General features: G+C 32.3%; 1 protein-coding gene across 1 annotated transcript in view; it reads right to left on the bottom strand.

Moving 5' to 3' along the window:
- Window positions 1–18,429, bottom strand: part of LOC118191430 (uncharacterized) — a 355,798-nt gene that overhangs the window by 1,797 nt on the left and 335,572 nt on the right. The gene's annotated exons all lie outside the window — the stretch shown is intronic.

The raw sequence follows: 18,429 nt of genomic DNA, 5'->3' as shown, positions 1-18,429 counted from the left end.
ATTTATTTCAATCTTGGCAAACGGGTTGGTTGCATCTTGATTTGTTCGGGTTTCATGTTTCTTTTTCCTGCGAGTTACGTGAATGAATCAGTTTTCCTTAAAAATTTATACAAAAATGCTCCCTCTCTTTGCAGCCTACCTCTCTTGTGCTTCGCTTTAATTAAAATCAACCAAACAAGATATTTTATTTAAGTATTAAGCATGAAATATTAAGGATTGCTTGTACACCGGTTTTGCTGTTATAAATACGAGAGAACCGGACTTATTGCGCATGCGCGCTTTAGTTTGACTTGATACATATGTAATGTTGTTTTTCGAAGCTTAAACAGAACGTCAGCTCGATGAGCAAAATAATTTAGAAATTTTACGAAGAAAGGCTGTTCAAATAGTTTTTTCTTTCTGCTTACCTACCTCTTCCAAAATACTCGGAATTTTTTTCTATAAAATAAACAACTTTAGGTGAAATTAGTGTTAATTTAAATTTCAAATTTTTCGCCATGCTTCATTCTTTCAGCATTTTACAGTAATGGATTCCCAAAATATTGCTTGAATAGCCGGAATTTATATTGATACTGAGCCAGATATTTAAATCTTGAGACACAGGTTGACCCCGAACCGGATTACTTGATATCGGAAATATGAATTGCGATAGTGGTCGAGACCGTTGAACACCGAGTTCGACCTACGTTCGATCCTAGACGAATGGGCTTTTTCGTGGCTTTCTCCCTGGCGGAAGACTAATAACAATAGATTTCTATTAGAAAGTCCTCCACGAAGGCATCCCTTACATTAAGAAGATAACTCTTATGTTCCAATAACCTAACCTGATCTGAGATATGAATTCAAGATTTTCAAAATTTTGACTTTAGAAATCGGATTGAATGCTTTCTGAACATTAAAAATATTAAAAATTATTATAGATGGAATTTCCTTCGAAAATTTGATAAGCAAAGTTTTTGTCGAATAATTCTGAAATTATTTTGGTACTTACGTTGGAAGGTTTTATCACATTCGCCCTAGCGATTTTTCATAGGCGAATTTCTACGAGCAACTGGCAGCTGGAAAATCTGAAATTCGAATTCCTGTGAAGACACAACTGGCTTTCCATATTCCCTGCATCGAAATCCTAATAATCTATGCAACAAGGTCCCGCATGAAAAGTGTAGTCAATCTGAAGAGCCATTAGGTTATTTTAAAGCAGGAGATGTACAATGTTCTCGCCAGAACTCGAACGCGGACCTCTCGAATACGCGCGGAATGTGCTACCCTTACACTATGAAGGCATGCCGGAAGGAGGGAGAAGATACCTTATAACCTTTACAAATTCTCTGGTGCGACGTTAAAATCTGAATCCTTTCAAATTTTACCGATATCTTTTCTTCCGAAATTAATTATTCTGTTCTAATCTTCAGTTACCATTACTACATACAAATTTTATAATAAGAACAAAATACGCTATTTATACAAATATGCGAGTTTATACCACTAGTGAACTAACTATTTATGTCAGTTTCTTATACTTAAGGCCATCAATGAACGCATAGTTTCAGAAATGATATTTCATCAGTAATGTCTCAACAAGTCACAGGTATTTAACCCGCTAGCGCGCTCATACGAATTACATGAGCGTGCGCAGTTCTTGTTTTTTGAAGAAAATATTGTAAATATTCAGAAAAAATGTTACACCTATGTCAAAAATAAATTTTATAAAATTTAAGAAATATGCAAGTTAAAATTTTTAATTTCTCCAAATGCCTTTATGAAATAAAAATAGAAAATTAATTATTTATTAGCATAGGAAAAAAATAGTACTGTTCTGTATTTTACTCTGTATTGGTTCTTATTTACTTTATTAGCACTATAGACACAGAGGAAAATGTTACGAACACACTGAAGAAAATGTTTTCGTGTATTCCAAATACATATAATTTCCACATTCGGCGAAGCTCATTTTCGTTTTTCTGTGCTTTTTTTTTTTTGCTGGGCAAAAACTGCATTTTCTTTTCTTTTCAGATAATTCCCCTTCCCCCTCCCCCAAAAAAAATGTCTTTCTCACTCTCGTTTCCAGAATGTATATCATTGTCTGAATCAGGATCATGTGAATTAAAAATTCATGATCACTTCCATCCTCATTCTCTCCGCCAAGTGATACCTCCGATAACATTTGCAACATTTCTTCGTTGTAAGGTGAATAACGCGACGTTTTTGCCGCTTTCTATAATATCACAAATAAACTATGTAATAGCAACAAGAATAGGGGCGCTGGGTCTAACAGATCCGATCGTATCAAAAATCAGAACTCTGAATAAAGCCCCAACTAAAAACCTTCGGAAACAAAGAGATCTACCTAAGACACGACCAAGCTGGACTTCAACAACTTGCGTGAAATAGGTGCACTTTGAGAAAGGTTTGTTTAAACAGGTAACTGTGATTGACGAATATACTCGTCATGCGTATAAAGCAGTGTAAGCAACGCGCATATAAAGCAACGCGCATATAAAGCAACGCAATAGAAACTGAGAAAAGAAAAATAATAAAGAAACCGAAGCTAGTGATTGATTACAATAAAAAAATGGGTGGAGTGGATATGAGCGATGGAATTATCATAGCGTACTCCACAGCAAGAAAACGACTCAAAAAGTACTACAAAAAGATATTTCTGCATTTCTCAGACATTATGTGTCTGAATGCATTCATATTACATAAAAAATGATGGAACATTATCGCGTATCAACTTTTTGCTCAAATTTATTCAAGACATTTTTGCGACATCCAATTGAAAGAAAGAAACCGACACAAACTGTCATTTAGACCAATTAGCCGAATAAGCCAATTAGGCCGGAATCATGTTCCGGATTATATACCCGGAATATCGAAAAAAAAAAAAAAAAAAAAACTACGCGAAGGTGTTCGCCTTGCTACAAACGTAAGATCGGGAAGTAATCGCGTTACTGGTGTTCGATTTGCTAAGTCCCATTGTGTATAGTACCCTGTTTCGCTGAATATCACTCCAGAACAGGAATTTAAATTCTTACTTTCATATGGATAATATTTAATTTATTGTGTGTTTAGTTTAATATGTATGTAATATATGCTTATGTTAACAAAATAAGTAAATATTAGAAATAAAATTTTCAATTTCATAAAATAAACCCATCTTTTTCATCCAATATCTTTTCACAACTTACTCTGTGATTGACGAATATATTCGTCATGGCTCGATTCTGGCGATACAAAACGGTGCGCACTCTTAAACGAGAGCGCCACAGTTAACTGGTTAATCACGCGGGTCCTTTGAACCCAGAGCGCGCGCTCGCGGGTTAAATGGACTGTCTTCATCAGTTTACTCACGAACTAAAAGGTTTTGCGCCATTGCAGAAACATTAGGTTATTTTAAGCAGGAGATATGAAAAATGTGCAATGCTCTCGCCCAGGGGCGTAGCTAGAGGGGGGCAAGAGGGGGCATATTTTCCCGGGCGCAGAATCCAAGGGGCGCCAAACTGATGTTACGACATTTTAGAATTAAATGGTTTTCATCATTGGCAAGCAGTAGGGGGCGCGAAATCTTCAGTTGTCCCTGAGCGTTTAAAACCCTAGCTACGACTCTGCTCTCGCCAGAAGTCGAACCTGGACCACGGAATGTGCTACTGTAAAACTACGAAAGCATGCTGGAGGGAGCGAGAAAACACTTTATAAATCGTATTTCGTCACTACTTGGATTTGATCGAATCATTTTTTCTCCAATCACCCTTTAAGTGAAGGAGATTGTAAGGATTAGTCGACATCTTCGACGTAACGGGGAATGTACGTGTCATGCATGGTCAGAAATTCCAGCTAGCACTTGGAAACGAGTGTTTCGAATCCTCGTGGAAATGGAGTTAATTTTTCATATTTCATGCATCAAAAATCCTAATAATCTCTTGTACGTATTTTACTGCTACTAGTTAAATGCACGGAGATTTTATACATTATCTTATTTCCATACATACATTTTCTTCATTAAGAGCTCATTTATAAATTTAGTAAATTTCATAGTTTTATATATGTTACCGTGAAAGACCGAAATTGGAGAATGTCGACTTTCACCGGAGAATATCAACATTCACCAAATACGTCGGTGAAAGAAGGAATATTTCACTACATTCTTGTAAATTCGGACTCTCACCGGTGTATGTCAACAATCACAGATATGCTCCGGTGAAAGTCGAAAAGAGAGGTCAATAACAGTTTAAGTTGTTGCAATAAATAAGATTTGAATCACATAATTTAGTAAGTTTTTTATTACTGTTATTTTATTTTCTCATTTAGAACGTACTGTATAATTAAGTAAGTTTTTAACTTCTATTATTTTCCTTTCTCATTTTGAATGTATTGTGTGTTTTAGGTTCTCATGTTCTTAAGTTCTTATTTCAAGTCTCAAGTGCGTTTATTCGCGACTGAATTACGGAGAAGAAAATATAATATTGTTATATGTTCAACATTCACCATTAAGTACATGGTGAATGTCGACATTGACCGGTGTAAGTCAGAAATAAGAATAATTGGAAAATATTTCGGACATATACCAAGAGACTATGTGAATGTTGACATTCACCGGTGAAAGTCGACATTCTCCAGATTTCGGTGTTTCATCGTAACATATATATTGAATTCAAAGAATTAAAAGGTAAGAAATTAAAAGTTCCAAAAAAGGCTAAAACTTGCGCTGAAACTGCATTCTTAGCAATAAGCATTTAAGTAAAAAGAAAGCAGAAGTACCCAATCCCAGTTAAGTTAAATTGAGAATGTATGTAACAACAGAGAGAACCATACCGATGGAATCCTTCTCTAATAAAGTTGCAAAAAATAAGATTCGTAGTCATACATTTTTTAGTCTGATGCGATATGGAACCCACATAAAAAATTTCCGCACAAAAATACACTAATTCTCTCTCACTATATCAGAAACAATGATGCACAGTTTTTAATGATTTTCTTCGTAAAAGCTCAAGTTCCATGCAATATTTCACCTATATTCAATTTTAGTCGAATAAATGTGGCAAAAATTTATCATAAATCAATAAAGCGAACAAACTCACAAATAGACATTTTTCCTTTATACAGAGAAATTTTGTAAAAACTACAAATTTTTGAATAAACTACGATTTGAAAGCGAGCAGTAGCAACACTTTTTGAAATAAAGCATTTTTTTATCTCCAACGCGCGAGCCTGTTGCCACTCGGAAAAATGAGTGCGAAAATGGGTGTTTTCAGAGTTTTAAATTAATATCTCAGTTGATTAAAGTCGCACGAAGATGGGAATAGTCCAAATGTCTTCCCATGAATTTTTGTAATTGAGAATAATGTATTTAATGTTTGGCAATGATACTTTTATTTCATTGTAAAACTTAGAAATTTGTTATTAACAAACTCTACGATTTGAAAGCTACCAAAGGCAACACTTCTCGAAATAAAGCAGATTTTTATCTCCAGTGTGAGAGACTTGCCACTCCGAAACACGAGAGCAAAAATTAACGTTTTTAGAGTTTTTAATTAATATCTTGGATTTTAGCTCTTTTTTCCAAAAAAGTGGACGTCGATCTTCCTACAATTTCTACAATTATTTCTACAATTTTTACACAACTTTCTATAATTCTTTTCTGGGCCGACGATTCAGAATCCAGAAAAGAATTGTAGAAAAATTTGTTGACGAACTTAGTGATTGAGTTAACCGCGAAGAAACACACAAACAGACATTCTTCTTTATACTGTTACGGATTTGGTATTTAAATAGCTAATATTAGTAGAATTATAAATTAAATTCTTTCATTCCCCGAATATTAAGAGAAAGCTAAGACGAAAAATTAAAAATAAAAACACGTGCATTTAACATTTAATAAATATCTCGTTGATTTCGAGAAATTAATACAATCTCGTGCATGATTTAAAAAGCTTGTAAAAAGGAGGAAAACCTCTCAATTCAGTTAGTTGTTTTACGAGTTTTTGTTTAGAAAACTGCGGTTGTTGACTGTAGCGAATTCGCGGACTAGCTTTCTCTATTTTGAATTAGTTCTATTGAACGTTTTTAGTAGTTTAATAGGTAACTAATGTGAGATATTGGAATATTGTAAGAAAATCTCAAGAAATTTAAGCATTTTGTTTTATTTGTTGTAATAATAAATTTTATTTTTCATCGGAGTTGTGCATTCAATTCATAACGAACCCGTACGCACGCAACAATATATTACAGGCGTAAACTATAGGTATATATTGGTTTTTCTTGTGAAGGTTTATTTTAATTCTGTTAACATTTACAGAATTTTATTTCTACATATATAGTATTTTTAAAATTTATTTGAATTTCAATTTTTGGTCTGCGAAAAACTGGTTCTAAATTCTTCAATATCCCAAATTGAAAATTTTTTGAAACTTTACTCTCCAAAAATATTTTACATATTTATTATACATTTTTGGTTCTTGCTTTGTAAAACAAATAATTCGTCTTTAAGACTATTATTTCCCCTTCTTCTGAATGTGGTTCTGCGCACATAAAATTCTAGGGAGAAGAATTTTTCGAACTTTTCCAAGGAATTTAATAAAGCGACTCTGCGCCAAATCTGGTATCGCGATAAAAGGAAGTGACAGCCAATAAGCATTTAAAGAGCGATCTCCGAGGGCGAACAATGAAGCTTTTCACATCCTATTACTTAGTCGGTTGTAGCGCTCTTAATTTCACTTCAGCTTCGGTAGGGAAATGTTAATTTCAATAAAAGTTAAAGGGCTTTTCGTGTTTGCCACAATGCGGCACGTATTTGTTTTCTGAAGTGTCTCGGGAATCATTTTTTTTTAATTCTGCATTAAAGTAAATGCCCAAGGTACTTAAAATCTGAAATTACTTGTAGGCTGATGAAAATCTAGCTTATTGCACAATTTATCGTAAATTTCCGAAAAAAACAAAGAACAAAAGAAATTTGAATAAAAGAAAGCTGCTTTTAATTTTTATTAATCCAAAGGGGCAATTTGCCCAGAACTTAATTTCGTTTTGGCATTTCGCGTTGGTTCACTATAAATGTCGGTTCACTTTTCATATTATTGACACCAAATATTAGACCCCTACATTATATTTAAAGAAATTAAATAATGAAGAATTTGCATCAACGTATGTATTTTTCTCGAATTGTGATAAAACAACGGTACCTAGAGTTATCAAAATTTGAATAACTTAATCTTTCACAGAATATGCGCACGTGGAAGCCCTAATTTGAACATGAAATTTGTTTTGTTATCGATTTCATATTTTGTAACACTTCAATGAATTTTTAATTAAAAAACTATACGATTTCAAAACGAGCAATGTTAACACTGTAGGAAAAAAAAGACATTTTTATCTCCAGCGCGCGAGATTCTGTATCGGAAATTCTAAAGATAGGCTCATTTTAAAATTATTTTGCAATATTGCTCTTGAACTGAATTTTATGGTTCGAGTACGTAGAACATGATATTTAATAAATAAAAGTGACACACAAAACGTTGAAAAACGCCCATTTGGACGCAATTTAATTCAGTTGTAGTATTATTGTATAACGTAATTAAACTAATTTTTTGACTAAATTGAATTGCATTATGGTGTTATGCGTTAGTTCAAGTAATAAAATAATGAATAATTTAAAATGCATAAAAAATCTTCTACGATGACTTATGTTAAAGATTTCAGCAGCAGTTTTCGAAATAAACGTAAAAAAAAAAAAAAAAAAAAAAAAAAAAAAAAAAAAAAAAAATCAGCTTTCAGGTTTTACATTACGCCCAAAGGAGCGTTTTTTTAACATTTTATGTGCTGCCTTGCCTTTATTTCTTAAATATCGTGTTCTTCGCACTTAAACCATAAAATTCAATTCAACAGCAATATCGCAAAATAATTTAAAAATGAGCGTATCTTTAGAGCTTATCCCATACACAGTATCGCGCGCTGGAGATTTTTGTTTTTTCGTACAGTGTTGCCATTGCTCGCTTTGAAATTGTTGAGTTTGTTAATGCAAAATTTGTTAAAGTGTTACAAAATATGAAGCAGATAATAAAACAAATTCCAAATTCGGGCTTCCAGATACCCATATTCGGTGGAGGAGTACGTTATTCAAAATGGGATGTCCCTAGGTAGCGTTGTTTTCTCGTAACGCGAGAAACATACATATATTTATGCAGATTCTTCATTATTTAATTTCTTTAAATATAACAGGGCGATGATATTGGATGACAGCAATTGGAAGTCTTCGATGCAGAATGCCAAAACGAAATTAATATCCTTTCTGGACTAACGGCCCTAGCTAATAATAATGTAAAACAAAATAAATATAATTTTAATATAAGGCTTTGTAATTGTAGAGTTTATTACATTGCTATATATAAACCATACATTTTTAACAGTGTTTGAATGTAAAATCTTATATTTTTTAGCCGATGCAAACAAACTATGGGGCTCTGGCTAAGATGCGATTTAAACTAACTCATTCTTAAGCCATAATATAAAACTAGGAAGAGACTGCTTACAATAGAGTCTTCAAGAACTGCTGTCACTTAAAAAGAGACCATCTTACGGAGAATTTCAAGTACTTCTCACACCGCAACTGCACTCCTTAGAGGATTCCTTTAAGAGATTTCTATTTTAGAGTACAGTGTTTCAAGTCCACCAACAAGGGGAAGATTTATTTTTAAAGATAAAAGATAAATAATGATGTTACAGTTTATCTTATAACAAATTAAAACTTTAAATGCTTAGGCGATAAATCACATATTTTGTGAAGTTATGGAAAATAAACTTCATTTACTTTGACACGTTCGAAGGTAGATATAAGGGGATTCATACACCTTAAAACACATAAGATCTTCGAATATATGACTGTTGCAATAATTAGGATATTTTATTTATTTTAAAAGCAATTACTTCCAACTTTTTACAGCTGACTACATAATATAGTTGTTTTCTGAAATAGTAATCAGAAAGCTTGTGTTGCCACAAATAGTTTTATAATTTAATCCGATTGTGACAATCTTTCGTCATGTTTCCATCTTGCGCGCACAGTTTAAAACATTCTTTCGCATAATTCCATAGAGGAAATGATATTATTTTAACACATCTATCCGAAGTAATATATGAGTATTCAAAAATAGGTCTTCACTTCTTCCTACAAGTGAAAGAACGCCAGTTATGAGAAATATTCTAAATCTATGAGTCAACCAATCGTTAAGTCAAATCTATGAGTATTCAAAAATAGGTCTTTTCACTTCTTCGTATAAGTGAAAGAACGCCAGTTATGAGAAATAGGAATAATAATCTCCCATAAAAGCGCATATTACTCAGTAAAACTCTGTTATAACGAGCATGAAGAGATCGCGATATTTCTTCGTTATAACCAAGTGCTCGTAAAAACGGATTCGGAAAAAATCATAAAATCGTAGATACTTCCTAATATTATAAATACTTTATTTTTTGTTTGTGTCTAAATGTTAAAAAATAACAATAAATGAAAGTATGGATTGACAATGAGAGGGTGAGGGGAGATGAGAGGGCGAGGGGAGGATGACATGGAGGTAGGAAGTAAGATGGAGTCGCCCTAAACAAGTTTCTCCGTACCCTGCTCTGAAGCACCGGCGATCCCTACGTGGTGACCAAAACATTGGGTCATTTACCATTGAGTTCTATGGGATTTGACGCGTTCGGGTGTAAATATTTTGTAATTACGTCGCAAATATACATATAAATGTATATATTTCCTTTTTCTACAACACTTCAGAGTCCTAAGTATGTGAAAACATATTTTTAAACAACATTTCATTCTGAACGGAATTAAATGCTATATTTTTCACAGGACAGTTTTCTCAGAATGGTTTAATTTGAATGAAATATTTTCACAAGTTTTCGTTAATTACATTAGAAAAAAAAATTAAGGTAATTCGATTTTATTCGGTTAAGGTACAAAAATTAAGATCAAAGTTTATTGTATTATTAATATTAAAATTATGCATTATTTCTTTTCTATTTATAGAGCTTCTTCCTAAAATACTTTCTTAAATATGACATGATTTTTTGGCTTCTTTTAAATCGAAAAATGTAAGTCAATTTATAATTAATGCTCTGTTCGGTTCATTTTAAGTTAGAGAATTATTAGGAATTAAGGCATTAAAGTATTTCGCTAATTCCTAATAATTAAATAGGTATTAAATAGTATTTGACTTTCTCTGAACATTTCTGAAAGGGAATAAAATATTTTTTTTTTTAAGTATTTAAAACTTGTAACAGTTTTATTATAAAATGTAAAGGGAATAATTCTTTTAATTATACTTATCAGATTTTTTTTTACCCTTCATTTCAACAATACATATTCCAAAACTCTTTATTACGTTCTTAAGTGCGCATCTCATAGCATTTGGTTTACAATACCTTTTAACAGATTGCTTTCCAATACGAACAATTCTTGCTTAAATAGTTTTATAACGTATTTGTCGACAGGATTTCAGTTTATGTTTACAATTCAATATTAAGATTATTATATATTTAGATAACATTTATAATCATTATAAATTCGATACATTAGATTAATCATTAGATTTCTTCACAGTACTTTCACATTTGTTTATAAGTGAATAAATTCTTCATTTCAAATACATTTATAAATAATTTAATGAATATTTAAGTATTTTGTCAAAGGCAGATAGACGCTTTTTGCAAGCACATGCATAAATACCCATACATATTTCCTATTTATCATTTCCGGCATGTGCAAATTTCTGTGCATTCTCTATATTTTTCGTGTAAAGTAATTTACACTAATTTAGAATACACCCGAAAGTTTTACATAAAAAATATATATGAATATAATTTGAATGAAAATTATAGGTATTATTTTTAATACCCACTCAAAGGTCAGTTTTTCTTCAAAATTCCTCCACGATGGCATCTCTCTCTTTAGGCAGATAGCCCTTGCATGCGTTACTCTATTTAATAAAAACTTAATCTGACCTATGTGCCTAATTACAAATATTTTAACATACATAATTTTATATTTACATTTAGCCATCAAGTTTCAAACTTTTCAAATCTTCTAGAAAATAAATTTTGGCAGATCTCTTTTAGCAATTTTCTTAAAATCTATAGTTTTGTAGTGCAACAGCTTAGAATTTTATAAAACAAATTCATAATCAAAATCGCTGTTGTTAGTTATCGAAAAATAACCAAGATGTGATTTTTGCGTAAATGTCAGTAAACTATACAAATTGCTATTATCCATCACACTATGAATGTTTCTTTCATGCGAGAGTGTCCCTTTTTCGATTTCTGTGGAACTATCGTGTGTCGAAATACCATGGAGGTAGGAAAGAGAGGAGGGGCCATTCCGCGCTAGAAGTGAAGCACTGCTTTGAAGCTTGGGTCACCAGACGGGGTGTTCTTTGTTTACATTCAGAAGCTCGCTTGACAAGATTCTGATAGTATTTCGACACACGACAGTTCCATAGAAATCGAAAAAGGGACACTCTCGCATGAAAGAAACATTCATAGTCTAATGGATAATGGCAATTTGTATAGTTTACTGACATTTACGCAAAAATCACATCTTGGTTATTTTTCGATAACTAACAACAGCGATTTTGATTATGAATTTGTTTTATAAAATTCTAAGCTGTTGCACTACAAAAATATAGATTTTAAGAAAATTGCTAAAAGAGATCTGCCAAAATTTATTTTCTAGAAGATTTAAAAAGTTTGAAACTTGAGGGCTAAATGTAAATATAAAATTATGTATGTTAAAATATTTGTAATTAGGCACATAGGTCAGATTAAGTTTTTATTAAATAGAGTAACGCATGCAAGGGCTATCTGCCTAAAGAGAGAGATGCCATCGTGGAGGAATTTTGAAGAAAAACTGACCTTTGAGTGGGTATTAAAAATAATACCTATAATTTTCATTCAAATTATATTCATATATATTTTTTATGTAAAACTTTCGGGTGTATTCTAAATTAGTGTAAATTACTTTACACGAAAAATATAGAGAATGCACAGAAATTTGCACATGCCGGAAATGATAAATAGGAAATATGTATGGGTATTTATGCATGTGCTTGCAAAAAGCGTCTATCTGCCTTTGACAAAATACTTAAATATTCATTAAATTATTTATAAATGTATTTGAAATGAAGAATTTATTCACTTATAAACAAATGTGAAAGTACTGTGAAGAAATCTAATGATTAATCTAATGTATCGAATTTATAATGATTATAAATGTTATCTAAATATATAATAATCTTAATATTGAATTGTAAACATAAACTGAAATCCTGTCGACAAATACGTTATAAAACTATTTAAGCAAGAATTGTTCGTATTGGAAAGCAATCTGTTAAAAGGTATTGTAAACCAAATGCTATGAGATGCGCACTTAAGAACGTAATAAAGAGTTTTGGAATATGTATTGTTGAAATGAAGGGTAAAAAAAAATCTGATAAGTATAATTAAAAGAATTATTCCCTTTACATTTTATAATAAAACAGTTACAAGTTTTAAATACTTAAAAAAAAAAATTTTATTCCCTTTCAGAAATGTTCAGAGAAAGTCAAATACTATTTAATACCTATTTAATTATTAGGAATTAGCGAAATACTTTAATGCCTTAATTCCTAATAATTCTCTAACTTAAAATGAACCGAACAGAGCATTAATTATAAATTGACTTACATTTTTCGATTTAAAAGAAGCCAAAAAATCATGTCATATTTAAGAAAGTATTTTAGGAAGAAGCTCTATAAATAGAAAAGAAATAATGCATAATTTTAATATTAATAATACAATAAACTTTGATCTTAATTTTTGTACCTTAACCGAATAAAATCGAATTACCTTAATTTTTTTTTCTAATGTAATTAACGAAAACTTGTGAAAATATTTCATTCAAATTAAATCATTCTGAGAAAACTGTCCTGTGAAAAGTATAGCATTTAATTCAGTTCAGAATGAAATGTTGTTTAAAAATATGTTGTTTTCACATACTTAGGACTCTGAAGTGTTGTAGAAAAAGGAAATATATATATTTATATGTATATTTGCGACGTAATTGCAAAATATTTACACCCGAACGCGTCAAATCCCATAGAACTCAATGGGTAAATGACCCAATGTTTTGGTCACCACGTAGAGATCGCCGGTGCTTCAGAGCAGGGTACGGAGAAACTTGTTTAGGGAGACTCCATCTTACTTCCTACCTCCATGCGAAATACTATCAGAATCTTGTCAAGCGAGCTCTGAATGTAAACAAAGAACACCCCGTCTGGTGACCCAAGCTTCAAAGCAGTGCTTCACTTCTAGCGCGGAATGGCCCCTCCTCCCTTTCCTACCTCCATGGATTATGAGAGGGTTACGCTCGGCCGTACTTTAGGCCCTTGACAGCTTCGCAGTCCATTAGCGTTAAGGAGCCAACTCTGCTAGAATCTTGATAGCTTCGGCTAAGATTAGTTAAGTTTTAATTCTTTGTTTCCCAAGTTCAAGCCCGAGTGTCGGCTTTATAGTAAAACTCCAAATGGAGTTCTGCAAAGTTTTATTTGAATAATAAAGGGTCTTTTAACCCTTTCCATATTTTAACCCGCGGGAAGGCGCGTGGGGTGTATCATACCCCAACCCTACATAAAAGTGGAATATTCCTAACTTGTGAAACTGAAATTCTATGCTGCTTTCAGTAGCTGAATTTCTAGTTGTGGTTGACTTTCAGAACCGCTTTTTCTTTGCCTGTGTGTTTCAGAAAAACATTTATCAGTATTTTGTTGGAACTGGGGTATAACACACCCCACGCGCCTGTCCTTGTAAGTGCTTTTCTGACTGAATATTTTGTTCACAAATTTATTTCTAGAGTGTAACAGTAAATATTTCTAGAGTGTAACAGTAAATATTTCTACTCGCAAGTGATTTTAAAGTACTTGAAATTAAATTCTTAAAAATTTCTAACTGCATTATGGTAAAAAGAATGAGTCCCTATGAACTGGAGATGCAACGTATGTGAGATTTATTAGAAATATTTGAAAGCTATGAAGGTTGCATTTCGGAAACTGAAGATGAAACTAAGAATATTTTCTACAATGTTTTGGTTTCGAAAAAGATAAAACATTAATTCCTGATGTTCCTAAAAAAGGAAAAACTGTTCTTATGCTTTCAACATTATATAACGATCATATTATAGAAGATACTATTGGAGTCTATAGAAGATACTATAGAAGATACTAAAACGTCAGGAATTATATGTTTTAATAATATGACTAAAGGTGCAGTGGATATGGGGGCTGAAATGTCAGCCAATTATTCAATTGCCAGAATAACAAGGTGGTGTCCAATAGTAATTTTCTTTCCTGCACTGAATGTTGCTGTAATAAATGCTTGAAATATATTACATTCAACTGCTAACCCACCAACAAGAAACAGAAGTCAGTTTTTGAAGGACTTAGCATTACAATTAATGAAAAAAAGTATTGAACAAAGATCAGAGATTAATACTTTTCCAAGAAATTGACGTACTGCATGCAAAAAGAAAGCAGAAGTTTCGATGAAGAATTAAAACGAATGCATGAAATTCGAAACAACTAAGTATGAAAGATGTGTTAAATTTTTTGCCCTCGCGCCAAGGACAGAAGGACGCGAATGCAATGTTTAAAATGCGAAAACATTCTGTGCCAAGAACACATGAATGTATTTCGTTCAAAGTGTGAAGAAATAAAATAATAATGGTGTATTAGAGATGCAATGAAACTTAGAGGCATGATGTTTATTATTTTCATTTATCTTAATTTTAACTCTAAGATTATTTCGGAAATTAATTTTTTGAAACCCAATTATTATTCACTTATTTATAATACACGAGAAACAAAACAGTTTTAAAACTAAATAATACTATTTTTATTGTATTTTAAATATTGGGGTATGTGATACCCCACGCGCCCACTCTAGTAACTTTCTTTGGTGCGACTTCCGCCGAGTTAATTACTATCTCACGAATTCAAGCGATTATTCGCTTACTAGTTCTTAAGATTCTTCACATTCAACTGTAACTAGAAAATACACAGTACATAATCTTACAACTTTCTGAGTAGCTATGCATAATAGAGATAAGATATTTAGAAATATGGTGACTACTTAAATACTTATCCTAGATACCTTTTCTGAATACTAATCGGGGATTAATTCTTCAAGTACAGACTTAAACGCTGATCTCTTTCTAGATGCACAGTATCTCAAAATAAGGCAAATAATTTTATGGACATGGTTTGAATATTGTAGAGGGTTCCGAAAATTTAACTTTCATAACAAACAAAGAAAAATTCAATAATTAAAAATTTGTTTTATACGTTACTAAGATTATATATGAAATTTTCCATACCTTGATAAAAAAATTCACATAATAATTAATGTAGAGTATTCATTAATATACCGTATATTTCTGAATGCAAGTCTATCCGTTTCTCTTCAAAAATTAACCCCAAATTTAAAATCCGTATACAAGTCGAAATGGGAAAAAATTATTTCCCGTCTTGTTCAAACGTCGTCGTGAGGCGGAAATGTTGCCAAGTAGGTAAAATATGTTTGCTTTGGTTTGTTTTGGTTCGATTACGACAAAGCAATCAAGGGCTATCTTTTTAAGGGAAGGGATGCCTTCGTAGAGGGGGCTTTCGAAGGGAAACTGGTTCGTATAAACATGGCGAAAACCACGAAAAAAAAACATTCTCAGGATTCGAACCTAGGACCAACATACCAATGTTCAACGACTTTACCGCTCGGCAGTTGGTTGGCCAGGTAAAATGGGTAGGCTATTTTCCAATCAAATTGCCGCAAAGTAAAAAGGCAACGATGATAGTTTTAACTCTGGTAATCTTATCTGAAGCTAGCACATTTATTCTATTCATTTGTTGTATATACGACCTGTGGTAGTCTTAGCTTCTGCACCATTTTAACTTTCTGTCTGAAATTTGAACGGGAAAAGAAACTCTTGTATAGCAAATTTCAAACTACAGAGGCTCGTGTTCGTTGAAACTTCTAGAGTACGGCTGTTTGGCATTTCTCCGTAAATGGTTTGGTTTGCTTTATTTAATTATGGCAAAGCACACTAGGGTTATCTGCCTAAGGGAAGGGATGCCTTCGTGGAGGTCTTTCTAAGGGAAACTGGCTCGTATACACGTTACACATGGGGGAAAACCATGAAAACGCCCATTCAGCCAACCCGTTCGCGGGATTCGAATCTCGGACCGAACTACCACTGTTCAGTGACTTTACCGATCGGCCGCTGGTGGCCGATCGGTACAGTCGCTGATCAGTAAATGACATTACGATCTCATTACGATCAGCTGATCCGTAAATGAGGAAAAAAAAAAGTATAAATTTTGCCAACATCAGATCTTTCGTTTTGGGAACGACGCAACAAATCAGTATTATATAAACAATATCAAAAATAAAACAATTTTCATAAAAAATAACTCATTCTTTTTAATTTTTTTCATAAATATAAACTTCGTAAGTCTATATAGAATAACCCCCTTTATTTAGCTTTTAGAAAAAGTTAAATTCTCAGGTTTTGCAGGGAAATATATTGTAAATATTATAATTTCAATAGGGCAGACAATAATCGTATAAAATTTAAACAACGATTGTTATTTTACACAATATGGAGCAATTTTTTCCTAAAGTGAATAACTTAGTTTTATATAAGAGTGTTAAACTAGTTCAAGAATCAACTACCAGAAACTGAAGATAATAAAGAATATAAAATTTTATGCTTAAAATAGGCGTTTGAAATGGGATAATCAATAATAGTATAGAAGTTATAATATTATTTCAACGCAAATTAATTATATGCAGAGATTTGTGCACTTATTTATTCAAGAAAACAAACTTTGCATTAGTTTCACTGGATCGCTTGTGCATGAAGCCTGCAGAAACATTCATGCAAATAACAATGCTACTATTTTACCAGCAGACGAAATTTGCTAGGTGTTAACACAAAGTCCTCAAAGAAGCGTTCTTTGAGGTTTTTAACTATTTTTGAACAAAACGCAAATTTGTAACTCACTATTCATTTCATTTTTAACAAAAGTAACAAACAAAATTTATAGAAGTACGAAGTTAGAGCTTTTATATACTTGGTCGTAATGGGAAGTACTTATCGTAACCTTGTTAGATAAAAATAGTATTATATTCCGAAGTTACGTTGCAAAATAGCAAGCTTTTTACAGTGGATAAATTATTTTGACACATCTCGGATGTTCACATATTTATTAATGAAAAAAATTCTTGCACTTATCTTTACCTTTTATTCTTGTAAAAGCAACATAAAATATAAATTAATATTTTGCTGCAATATTCAATTTGTAAAAATGTTAAAAAATGCTGCTGAAAAATACTAGTTTCTTTACAAAAAGCTGATATTCAATCCTTTCGTTAAGGTAATTTCAAATCAGAGATTAATATTTAATTATACTATTGGTTATTAATAGTGTATTAGTTTTGTTTTATTTCTTTTTCCATCATTGTGTTTTTTGTTGATAACGGTGCAAAATTTTCCATTATCTTTTCAATTTATAAGGGTCGCCTTCGGGGTGTAATTGCAGCACACTCGGCGCGTATGCGAGAGATCCAGGTTAAGAGTCCCGGTGTGGTCATTGCTCATTTTTCATGACTCTTACTTCGAAATAAACTATTAGTTCTACGGTGGCGCTCGAATTAAAAGGTGGTGGATGACAATTCTTCACCACCAGGATTTGGCAATTGGGTCCTCTATTCCGCAGTCGCCCTTTCAAAGAGGGGAATTACAGAAGAGGGTTAGTTTGAACACCTAGCAAGCATCGGACCACAGAGAAAGTATATAAGGTATTTTCTCCCTTCTTTCCCATGCCTTTGTGGTGTAACGGTAGCACAATCGGCGCATATTCGAGGGGTCCAGGTTAGAGTTTCAGCGAAGGCACTGATCATTTTTTTTCCTGCTTCAAAATAACTTCATGTCTCTACAAATTTTAATACTTATAAAATTAGTAATTTCGTTTTATGCAGGAGAATATACTTGTCCGTTTAATTTTCCTTACGCTATTAGGCGAAACTAGAGACTTAAGTTTTACTTTCAAGTCCGATGAATAGTTTGAATCTAAAAATAAAACATAATTTTCCTTTAAAAGAAATTTAAAATTCGTTACCTAAAACCCAAGCTGTTCAGTATGCTATTTACAAAGGTTTATCGATACAAGTTATTAGTCCAAAGGGGCAATTTGTCCAGAAGGACTATTAATTTCGTTTTGGAATTTTGCGTTGACTTTCTTTGTTGTTTCACTTTTCAAATTGTTGCTACCAAATATTATCGCCCTGTATTATATTTAAAGAAATTATATAGTGAAGAATCTGCATGAACGTATGTTTCGGGCCTCTGGTAGCTCT

This window comes from Stegodyphus dumicola, chromosome X1, assembly GCF_044657685.1.
Source record: "Stegodyphus dumicola isolate Sdum_Otavi_A_Nest chromosome X1, ASM4465768v1".
Taxonomy (NCBI): domain Eukaryota; kingdom Metazoa; phylum Arthropoda; class Arachnida; order Araneae; family Eresidae; genus Stegodyphus; species Stegodyphus dumicola.
The sequence above is the reverse complement of the archived record's forward strand: the minus strand, read 5'-3'. Positions and strand labels throughout refer to the sequence as shown.